This window comes from Mobula birostris, chromosome 20 (genome assembly GCF_030028105.1).
Source record: "Mobula birostris isolate sMobBir1 chromosome 20, sMobBir1.hap1, whole genome shotgun sequence".
Taxonomy (NCBI): domain Eukaryota; kingdom Metazoa; phylum Chordata; class Chondrichthyes; order Myliobatiformes; family Myliobatidae; genus Mobula; species Mobula birostris.
In genome coordinates this window covers 5847158-5859605 of record NC_092389.1, presented here as the reverse complement: position 1 = coordinate 5859605, position 12448 = coordinate 5847158, and the positions used below count along the sequence as shown (strand labels likewise).

The 12448-nt window shown below is 40.4% G+C and overlaps 1 protein-coding gene across 5 annotated transcripts in view; it reads left to right on the top strand.

Moving 5' to 3' along the window:
* The window catches only part of LOC140212748 (D(2) dopamine receptor B-like), a 117370-nt gene that overhangs the window by 62622 nt on the left and 42300 nt on the right, over positions 1 to 12448 (top strand). The gene's annotated exons all lie outside the window — the stretch shown is intronic.

Sequence of the window (12448 nt, the reverse complement as noted above, 5' to 3'; positions counted from 1 at the left end):
AGAAAATTTACAAGGTTGTTGCCGGGTCTGGAGGACCTGAGTTATAAGGAAAGATTGAATAGTTTAGGACTTTATTCCTTAGAATGTAGAATACTGAGAGGAGATTTGATGGAGGTGTATAAAATTATGAGGGGTAGAGATAGGGTAAATACAAGCAGGCTTTTCCACTGAGGTTGTGGGGCTGCAACCAGTGGTCATGGCTTAAGGGTGAAAGGTGAGAAGTTTAAGGGAAACATGAGGGAAAACATCTTCACTCAGAGGCTCCTGAGAGTGTAGAATGAGCTGCCAGCAGAAGTGGTCCATGCAGACTCAATTTCAACATTTAAGAGAAGCTTGGATAGGCACATGCATAGTAGGGGTATGGAAGGCTGTGGTCCCAGTGCAGGTCGATGGGAGTAGGCAGTTTAAATGGTTTCAGCATGGACTAGATAGGCCAAAGGGACTGTTTCTGTGTTGTACTTCTCCATGACTCTATGATGCTAATTATATTAACATAGATTTCAAAATTATAATAGTGTAATTTCAAAATTATATTAACATTATAGAAAAGAAAATTCCAGCTGCATGGCAGCAAAGGCTATGTGCATGCAAGCATTTCAGTTACTGTGCAGCCACGCACTCACTGTCATGGAGGTCGCTGGCAGGACTGGACCCAGGTGTGGAGGGACAGCAGACTCCCCATGTAGAGATGGTTATACATACAGATGCCAATATAGCTTCGGAGGCATGACCGAGCAACACTGCAAGATAAATCATTCTTCACAACAACAAGGACTCCACCATCAGAACTAGTCAAGAGTCCAAATTCAATAATCATAGGGTGCAGAAAACCCGTGCCAGTCACAATTAACTTGACAAGATTAAACAGAAAGCACCAGGGCTTAACGACCCTAGTTCAGACAACAATTACTAAACACAAGTGCTTGAGAAACTTAGTAGCCCAATGCTCTACGGCTCGCTACAGAGGCCCACAGGGCTCATAACAGTACCTCCCTCCCTAAGGCTGGCACCTGATAGCCCAAGGAGCCCTGAGGAATTCAAGACAGGGCTGGAAAACCTGGAATAGACCTGATGCTCTTCAGATAGATTGGAAAATTTGAAACAGAACATATAACTCGGGAGCATTTGTGCATATAACTCAGAAATATTTGCAAATATAACTTGGAGCATTGCGCATATAACTTGGAAATACTGCATTGCATATAGCTCAGAAGCACTGCACATATAGCTTGGGAACATTGCGCATATAGCTCGGAGACTTTGCGCATGTAGCTCAGAATCACTGCACATACCACTCAAAAACATCTGCAGATATAACTCAGAAACTGCGCATAAAATTCAGAAACTTTGCGCATATAGTTCAGAAACTTTGCACATATAGTTTGGAAAATTTGCGCATACAACTCAGAAACTTTGCACATGTAGCTCAGATACATTCTGTACATTACTCAGAAACTTTTGCACATATCACTCAAAAACATTTGCACATATAACTCAGAAACTTTCCGCGTATAGCTCGGAAATTTTGTGCATATAACTCGGGTACTTTGCACATATAGCTTAGAAATGTTGTGCATATAACTCGGAAACTTTGTGCATATAGCTCAGAAACTTTGCGCATATAGCTTCGAATCATTGGCATGTAGCTCAGAAATATTTGCTCATATAGCTTGGAAACACTTGTGCTTATCTCTCGAAATCATTTGCACATAACTCAGAAACTTTGCGCATATAACTTGGAAACTTTGTGCATATAGCTCGGAAACTTTGTGCATATAACTCGGAAACTTTGCGCATATCACTCGGAAACTTTGCACATATAGCTTGGAAACATTGGCATGTAGCTCGGAAAAGTTTGCACGTATAGTTCGGAAATATTTGCGCACGTCACTTGAAAACATTTGCACATAACTCAGCAACCTTGCGCATATAGTTCAGAAATATTGTGCATATAGCTCGGAAACTGCGCATATAGCTCAGAAACTTTGCACATATAGATCAGATACATTGTGCATATAGCTTGGAAATCTTGTGCATATAGTTCAGAAATATTGTGCATATAGCACAAAAATTTTGCGCATAGAACTCAGAAATTTTGCACATATGACTCGGAACCATTTGCTCACATCATTCAAAAACATTTACACATATCACCCGAAAACATTTGCGCATATAGCTTGGAAACTTGATGCATATAGCACAGAAACTTTGCCTCCATAGCATGGAAGCACTGCGCATATTGCGCAGAAACATTGCGGATATAACTCTGAAACACTGCGCATATAGCTTGGAAACATTGGGCATATAGCTCAAAAACATTTTGCATATAGCTTGGAAACTTTACGCATGTAGTTCAGAAACATTGTGCATATAATTCAGAAATTTAGCGCGTATAGCATGGAAACTTTGTGCATATAGCTTTGAAACATTGTGCATATGGCTCAGAAACTTTGCGCATATGGCTCAGAAACTTTGCACATATAACTCGGAAACTTGGTGCATATAGCTCAGAAATATTGCGTATATAACTGAAACACGCGCATAATGCTCGGAAACTTTGGGCATATAGCTCGGACACTTTGCACGCATAACTCAAAAATTTTGCGCATTGCTTGGAAACTTTGTGCATACAGCTTGGAAACATTGCGCATGTAGCAAGGAAGCATTGCTCATATAGCTCAGAAACTACGCACATAGCTTGAAAACATTGAAAATAACTCAGAGGCATTGCAGAATTTGGAAGAACTTACAAGCCTTGTCAACCCAGAGAACCCTAGAAAAAAATCTTGAACATAGACTGGAGAAGTTCATAAAGTACACCCGGAACGGAGACTCAGGAACACTCAGAATGTAGACTTCGGGAACACTTGGAACTTGAACTGAGTAAAGAGAGCATCCTTGCCTCCAGCTGACTGATGTCCAAGCCTCTGTTGTACTTCTGGTGGGTCCATTGTTGTGGCAGATTCCTTCTGTCACAGAGATCGCTGGCACAACTGGACCCAGGTGCGAAGGAACAGCAGGCTCTTTCACGGTAAGTGATGGCAATGGCTCAGCCAAGGAGCAGAAGAATGCCAGACTCCCCATGAAGAGATGGAAACAAGAGGTTAGACGTAGAGGTACCAACAGAGCATTAGAGGCACAGTCAAGCAAGGCGAATAATTCTCTGCAAAAACAGGGACTCCACCATCAGAGCTAGTCAAGAGTCCGAATTCAGCAATCATAGGATGCAGAAAACCCATGCCAGTCACAGTTAACTTGACAAGATTAAACACAAAGCACAAGTGCTTAATGACTCTTGTTAAGACAACAATTAGTAAATAGAGGTGCTCGAGAAACCTAGAAACCGAATGCTCTATGGCAAGCCGCCGAGGCCCACAGGGCTAATAACACCCACGCAGCTTAGAGGGAACAATGGATAGCACATAATAACTACTAGCAGACATTGTGTGTACTACCTACCCATCACCGCTGATTGTAAAAAAACTAAGATGTTGGTTTTGGTATGGAGCTATGTGGGAAACTCAGTTATGGTGGAATTCTGATCTGGAGACTTGCTCACAGGATATTGAAGGATCAATCTGAAATCTGTACAGAGATAAAACACTAGGTCAAGAACACTGATTTCCCTCGTTTAAGTCAATTGCGCAATTTTTAACCCCACAGGTCACAACACCTCAAGTCATAAGGACAGAGCGTTCTTAATACCGGACAAAAGCTGTTGAGAGACAATGCTAGCAAACCTGTGAAGGAAGGAGACCAAATAATGTCATGATACAATCTATTTCAACATTAAGATGCAAATGCATGTATGTGTTCACAACCTCAAATTATACATGACAGTTTTGATGATTATTCAAGAGAAGCTTTTCCCTCGTTTTATTTATATTTCACTCAGTATTACTTGGGCATTAGGGACAGTGAATTCTACTGTACCATAGTTATTGATCTACCATAGCAAAAGATACGACCTAGTTTTCATGCAAACCTGAATCACTAATCTCCAAAGCACCAATCAGAAGTGTGTTGTGATTTTTTAACTTGGATCCTTCAGCAATATAGCCATTTTCCATATTGCACTCCCAGAAGACAGCTGAAGTGTAGTTCAAATAGAGTCCAGCTCTTGAAGATAATCTTTTGAAAGACAATCCTCTATTTCTTGCTTTAAATAATGCCAATTGATATAAAGTCATTTCTAGAAACTCTCTGCCAGTACTTCAAAGAGGAATTCATGCTAACATTACCAAAACCTTCTGGTTCTGAAGGACCATTGAAATACTTTAAAATAAATGGAACATTTCTTAACTTCCTCAAGCAATGATAGACTGATTAATTTTCCAAATGGATTATCCTCTTTATAAAATAAAACATGCAGAAAAAGGTCATGAGTTTGATTGTACCTAACAATGTCATTTGGAAGTTGTACCCAAACACAACTGCATTGCATTTTTACTGCAACCTTTAAAACCCCTCCTATCCAAGTATGGAATTATTTCCTTATTGAGTTATTTCTTAACAGGCATTTATTTCATCATCACCCTTTCAGAACTAAGCAACCCCCAGCAAAAAACTCTCAAATTCAAAATGTGCATTCTCTTTCCCTAAACCTCTATTATCTTTGTGAATTCTGATTTCCTTCACCTCCCATGTGAACTTTAGGTGTTCAGTTTTAGAAGAATGTTTTCAAAGATGAAGAAAGAAATTTAAGGGTTACATTGACTAGATGAGATGAAGAGAGGTGGAACAAGCAAATAAAAACCAGCACAAAACTAGTTGGGCTAAATGGCCTGCACTTCAGCGTATTGTCCACTTTCTGATGTGAAGAAAGCTACAAGTTCTTGATCAAAAACAAGATCTATAAAGATAACTTTGTTTCCTTAGGTGCTAACACTTGAACTGACCATAAAAGCAGACAATTAGATGGAGAAACTTGTAGCTCTATAAAACCCTGAATAGACCACACTTAGAATATTGTGCTCAGTTCTGGTAACATCATTATAGGAAAGATTGGAAGCTTTAGAGAGAATGCAGAGAAGATTTACCAGGGTGCTGCCTGGACTAGAGACCATGGCTTATGAGAAATGGTTGTGCGAGCTAGGATATTTTTCCTTAGAGTGAAGGAGAATGGAAATTGACTTAATAAAGGTGCATAAAATGATAAAAGGCATTGATAAATGGGAGAATGGAGAATTAGCACCTTTTTACCCAGGGTAGAAATGGCTAATATGAGAGGCTATAATCTTAAAGATTGGAGGAAAGTATAGGAAGACGTTAGAAGTATGTTTTTTTTAAAAAAAAACACAGAGAGTGATGGGTGTGTGGAACGCACTGCCAGGAATGGTGGCCAATGCAGATACATTAGGAATATTTAAGAGACTCTTAGATAGGACTGATGAAAGAAAAAAATGTAAGGATATGCAGGAGGGGAGTGTTGGATTCATTTTAGGTTAAAAGCTCAGCACAACATTGTGGGCCAAATGGGCCTGTACTGTTCAATGTTCTATGTTTCATAAATTTATTAAGAATTTAGTTCAGTACCTCTCGTTTCCACAGTAGTCGCATCTAAACCTCACAGATGAGATACAATGACAACTCCTTTTTCAATTTAATAACCACCTTAGGATATGATCTCTCTAGTAACATTTAAAAAGTACACAGTTAGAAAGAAAGGACATTCTTGTTAGTGATCAAGGTTTAGTCTCGAGAATAAATTTTCAATTCACCGTGCTGTTTGGTGTAATGAAACTCTTAAGAATGACATTACATTCTAATTTACAAAGTTGCTGAAAGTCAGCCAGGGACTACAGCAAATTGTACATTGTAACAATGTCAGCAGAGAGTTGTTGGAATCTTAACTGCTCTGTAGTGAAAGTGGATTCACAAGAGTAAACATTTGCTATTGACTGAAAAATTTTCAAGGTTACCGCCAAGAAAACCACAAATGAAGCAAAGAGCTCAGTACCAAAGAACTTTCTGTGAGTTAGCTGAAGCATTCGAGGCAAATGTATTTATTTAGAGAAACAGCACGTAGTAAGCCCTTCCAGCCCTTCGAGCCACAACGCCCCAGCAATCCCCGATAAACCCAATCAACCCTACCCTAACCGTGGGACAATTTACAATGTTTCCCTCTGTGCTTAGTGCTGATGGCACTTTACATAGGTAAGAAGGAAGTTTTTGCTGAAGGTTGCTATAAAGCTTTTAACAACAATAACAAGATTTGTACACTATTTTTTGGAAAGTGAAATACTCCAGTTATTTCATAAGGACATTATTGAACAAAACTTGGACTTTGAAGAACTCACAGAGATGGTGGCCAGAAACGTATTCAGAGGTGGACTGGAAGGACTGTCAAAAAAGGAAGTGAATCCCAAGGCAGAAACATTTATAAATAGAAAATGGAAAATAGAGATGTAAACAAAGCCAGAATTGAAGGATTTCAGTACTTGTTAGAGCTAGGGACAGTGAGAGGCACAGGAAGAGCTAAGCCCATAGAAGGCTTTGAAAACAAGGATGATAATTTTAAAACCTAACTAAAGCTCAAATTAAACAAATAGAAGAATTGAGAAGTTGTGTTTGTGGGGAATAGAGATTTGCCCTGGATAGTAGAAGTTCATTCATTCTTTCCCTTTATTCTTCCACTGAAGTTCTCATGGTGGGATGTCCATTTGCATTCTCCACACGATTAACCCAGAGCACTGGGAGATTATTCTGTTGACAAAATCTTAAGATCTGACATAAAGAGTATGATTTAAACTGATGCATCTCTTGATATTAAGCATATCAAAAAACTAGGTTTAAAAAAAAGCTTACTAATGCCTGCCACAAACTGAATCAACCCATAAGTTTGATGACTAGATTCTATGATTTATTGTCATGTCGTCAAACAAACAGACATATTACATCAGTTAATCTAACTTATTGACGATACTGATCACTGTACTTTATACCATGGAGGCTGCTGGCATGTCCGGCTAGTGTCTGCCGTCAGTCAGTTTATAAACTTCTAACTCCTGTTTCATGAACCAGTTTTTCAATGACAAATATTGTAGAAGAGGACATTGAGACATGAAGAGAGAGAGAGACTAGAGAAGGCAGGATTTTGAATATTAGAAGAATTTCTTCTTGAAGTGTGTTTTTTTTCCATTGGGGTGATCCAAGTAAAAGGCAGTAATAGCTAGCAACATAAATTCCAGATCTGGGGAGATCTTCTGTTCAACATGGAGCTTTTGTAATTTTCATTACATTGAATGAAATGGAATGAGAATGATTGGGACCCAAAACAACAACACAAGTGCTTTTCAATTGTATATACCACTTTATTTCATTAATGATGTGGAACCAAACTAAAACATAAAATTAAGTGTCAGCTCATGTGCCCATTAGACCCTCCATAACATCGAACTTTACAGCACAGTACAGGCTCTTCGGCCCACAATGTTGTACTAACCTTTTAACCTATTCTAAGGTCAATCTAACCCTGCAGGAGAAAGAAAAGATCATGGAAGGTGACATCATAAGTGAGAGAGAAACAAAGGTAATATCTTGGATTGATAGCTGTTTATCAAATTCGGGAAAATTAGAGACGAAACAAGATCTAAGCAGAGAAAGGGGGAGGGAGGAAACAACAAAAGGGATGGTGTGTTGGACAGCAGTAGCTCCACTAGTCGAGTTGCTGCCTCAATGCTTCAGAGAGCCAGGTTGAATGCCAACTACCCGTGCTGATTATGTGGAGTTCACACTTTCTGCCAGTGACTGCATGGACTTTCTCCTGGTGGTCCTGGTTCCACCCACTTTACAAATATGTGTGGGGTATTTGGCTAAATGGCTACAGTAAATTGACCCTAGTGAATTGAATTGACTTTATTTCTTACATCCTTCACATACCTGAGTAAAAATCTTTACGTTATGTCTCCGTCTAAATGTGCAAAGTAATTTATAATAAATAGAACAGTCAATGTAACATAGAGTACACTCAAATCAGTGTGAGTTAATCAGTCTGATGGCCTGGTGGAAGAAGCTGTTGGTCCTGGCTTTTATGCTGCGGTACCGTTTCCCAGATGGTAGCAGCTGGAGTAGATTGCGGTTGGGGTGACTAAGGTCCCCAATGATCCTACAGACCCTTTTTACACACCAGTCCTTGTAAATGTTCTGAATCATGGAAAGTTCACATCTACAGATGCACTGGGCTGTCTGCACCACTCTCTGCAGAGTCCTGTGATTGATGGAGGTACAGTTCCCATACCAGGCAGTGATGCAGCCAGTCAGGATGCTCTCAATTGTGTCCCTGTAGAAAGTTCTTGGGATATGGGGGCCCATACCAAACTTCCTCAATCTTCTGAGGTGAAAGAGGCGCTGTTGTACACACAGCTAGTGTATACAGACCACGTGAGGTCCTCTGTGGTGTGGATGCCCAGGAACTTGAAGCTGTTCACCATCTCAACCCCAGATCCATTGATATCAATAGGGGTTAGCCATCTCCATTCCTCCTGTAATCCACAACCAGCTCCCTTGTTTTGCGACATTGAGAGAGAGGTTGTTTTCTTGACACCATTGTGTCAGAGAGATGATTTCTTCCCTGTAGGCCACCTCATTATTGTTTGAGATAAGGCCAATCAATGTCATCAGCAAATTTAATTTGCAGATTACAGCTGTGGGTGGCAACACAGTCATGGATATAAAGTGAGTAAAGGAGGGGACTCAGTACACAGCCCTGTATTGAGAGTCAGAGGGGTGGAGATGAGGGAGCCCACTCTTACCATCTGCCAGTGATCTGACAGGAAGTCCAGGATCCAGCTGCACAAGGCGGGGTCAAGGCCAAGGCCTCTGAGCTTCTTGTCGCGCCTGGATAGAACTATGGTGTTCAATGCTGAACTGTAGTCCAGGAACAGCAACTCACATAAGCATTCAAATCAATTCAATTCAGTTCAGTGGCAGTGAGGAGATGAGTTGTAGAACATCGAGCTGTGCATAGAACAGTACAGTACATTCCCTTCAATCCATGGTGTTTTGCCAACATTATAAGACGCCCTGAGACAATTCTAACCCTTCTCTCCCGCATAGCACTCAATTTTTCTATCATCTACTATATGTACCTATCTAAGAGTCTTTTAAATGTCCCTCTATCTCTATATTTGCCTCTACCACCAATCCTGGCAAGGCATTCCATGCAATCACCACTCTGTGTGTTTTAAAAAGATATATATCTCTGATTTCCCCCCATGATAATTTTCCTTCAATCATCTCAAAATTAAGCCCTCTAGATTAGCTATTATGTTGAAAATTCCCAACACTCTGTTCCTAGACTTGGCAAAGATGTCAGTTTATAGATCTAGAAGTAATGCTGTGCTGGCTGGGGATTGTTAGCTTGGTCTTCGATGAGCTTGTCTATGTGCAGTTGATGTTGGAGAGGGAAGAATGTGGTGAGCCTCAATGTGTGTGGTTCAAGACACAAAGAACAGTGTCTCACTTTTCAATCAATTTTATGGATACGTTTTCTGGGATATGGGTTTCACTGGCAAGACCCATTACTGACTACCCTTGATGTTCCACCTCTTGATCTTAAATCCTTCAAGACTCACTGGCATTTTCAGATAATGATCTTGCTAGTTTCATGTCCTCTTGATCCAACTTTTCTTACCCTATATGTCCTACACAGCTCCTCTGCCCCAGCACATAATTTGTAGCTACTTTTATATGCTATCCCTCACGTTCCCATCAACTGCCAGCACTGGATTCTACAATTCAATTACACACTCAGATAAGGGAATGTACTGTACTGTTCTGTGCACAGCTCCTCACTGCCACTGGGTTAAATGTTATCAAATGATCAAAATTAGCCCATCCACTGAATACTCTGAGTGGGTTTAACAGGTTTCGATTAAACCCACCAGTTGGAAGCAAAATGGCTTCTTTCCTTTTCAAATGATTTCAGCCATTCAATTTATTTTTCTCCATGTTTGTGCTGTAGTTTTAAATTGCTTCAAAACTAAGATGCATCTTCAAAGAAAACAGGCCACTTCCTTCTCAGTTGACAAGGCTGTGAAAGGATCGCTGTGATAGTTACACCAATGCAAGAGAAGAAAACGTGTTAGCATATTTGCATTCTGAATTATTACTCAGATCCTAGAAGGAACAAAGACAAATGACAAAAGGAATAGATTCAAATTTACACTCACTTCATACTTCTCCCAGCAGGATGTAAGCCGTTATCTTGCTGCCTCCTGAATGAGCGATAGACCCTCCCGTGTTCTCCCTTGGGAAAATTTAAAGCAGATTTACATCTGACAGTTTAATCAACCGCTAATGGTTTCATCTGTGTTTCACTAAAAAGGAGATTCAGACAAGGTTACCTGGCTTTTAACAAATCATCGTGCTCCATTTTCTCATCATCTGTAATCAAATTAATCACCCAATTAATAGTTGGGGCATAAAATTCACCAATCCTAGACCTTACTCGTGTATTATTTTTTCTGCTTTTACTTTGACATTTTGTTTAGTCATTCTTTCTGCTTAGATATTTCTTTGAGTGTGGCACCAAGACAGAATGTACCCGATGCGGCTTCTGTGCAAGCATTAACCCCCAGAGTACTGAAAAACTTAAGCAACTGACAAAATTGCCCTTCTTCACTTCTAAAGAGTAATATTGCAGAATGCAATGCTCCTCTATTTTCTCTCCTGCTATCAGGCCTGAAGGCTCCTACATGCTATGACCAAACTAGGTATAATCAGACCCTGTAAGACAAGGAAGAGACCATGGTAATGAGCTTTAAAGGCCAGAGATTCTAGGCTCAATCCTTAATGTCTGCTGAATTAGTTAATCCTATTGCATTTTACATTCGGACAAAACTCCCTAAGGAAAGGGTCAGAAAGCTATTGAGTGTGATCGGAATAATACAGTGGAAGATTATCCGAGTGCAGATTGAAGAAGCAGTGAATAGTTGGTCAGGCAGCATTTGTGGAAAAAGAAACAGATTTAATGATTCTGAGTTAAAAAAACACATTCTCCTGAGCTGAGAATAAGGAACAGAGAGAAGAAAAGAATTCTGATTGATTGGAAGGCAGGAGAGAATGAATGACATGGCAGTCGAAGCAGCTGAAAGAGGCTGGTATAGGTAAGTGATTAATGTAATGTGAATAATGAACACCTTGTATTCCATCTGGGTGGCCTCCAACCTGGATGGCATTGAACATCCGTTTCTCGAACTTCCAGTAATTCCCCCCTCCCCTTTCATCATTCCACATTCCTATTTCCCTCCCTCACCTTATCTCTTTCCCTGCCCGTGGCCTCCCCCAGTGCTCCTCCCCCCCCTTCCCTTTCTTCCATGGTCTTCCGTCTCTCCTATCAGGTTCCCCCTTCTCCAGCCCTTTATCTCTTTCACCAATCAACTTCCCAGCTCTTTAGTTGAACACCTCCCCCCATCCTGGTTTTACCTATCAACCTACCACCTTGTACTTCTTCCTCCCCTCCCCCCACCTTATACTAACTTCTGCTTTTCCTTTCCAGTCCTGATGAAGAGTCTTGGCCCAAAGCGTCAACTGTTTATTCATTTCCATAGATGTTGCCTGACCTGCTGAGTTCCTCCAGCACTTTTTGTGTGTTGCTTTGGATTTCCAGCATCTGCAGATTTCCTCGTGTTTGGAATAATGTAAGGTGTATCTGGAGCAGGAGTTCCCAACCTACAGTCCATGGACCCCTTGCTTAATGGCATTGGTCCATGACATAAAAAAGGTTGGGAACCCCTGGTCTAGAGCAAGAACATGAAAACTGAAATGGCCAATAGCGTAGCGGTAAGCATGATGATATTACAGCTCAGGGCATCGGAGTTCAATTCCAATGTCATCTGCAAGGAGTTTGTATGTCCATCCTGTGGAAGACGTGGGTGTCCTCCCACAGTCCAAAGATGTACCAGTTAGTAGGTTAATTGGTCATTGTCAATTGTCCCGTGATTAGGCTAGGATTAAATCAGGGGAATGCTGGACGGCATGGGTCGAAGGGCTGCACCGTATCTCAATAAGTATAAATGAATAAAGCTCAATACTGGAAATGTGAAATCCTAATGAATTCAACAATGAATGTTAACTTTCTGTTTTATTTCAGATTTCCACCATATTTTAGTTTTGAATATCTTGATCATTAATTATGCAATGTGTGGTTTGCAGAAAGGCAGTAAGAGTTTGGGACAAGTACGAAAGCCTGATGACAGAGCTGAGAAATAATCATTATCTGGAAAGACTAAATAGATTGACACTCTTGCACAGAGCAAGGAAGACCAAGGAGTGATCTAACAGGAATTTAACATTATGAGATGGAATGGCAGTATGAAAGCTGGGCCCCTTTTGCAGCTGAGTCCAAAATTAGACTCAATAAACAGAAGATATTATGGACCTTAGAGAAAAGTTTAGAACATGATATGTTTAAAAGAAAGCTTGAGGGAGAAAGGTAATAGAGGGC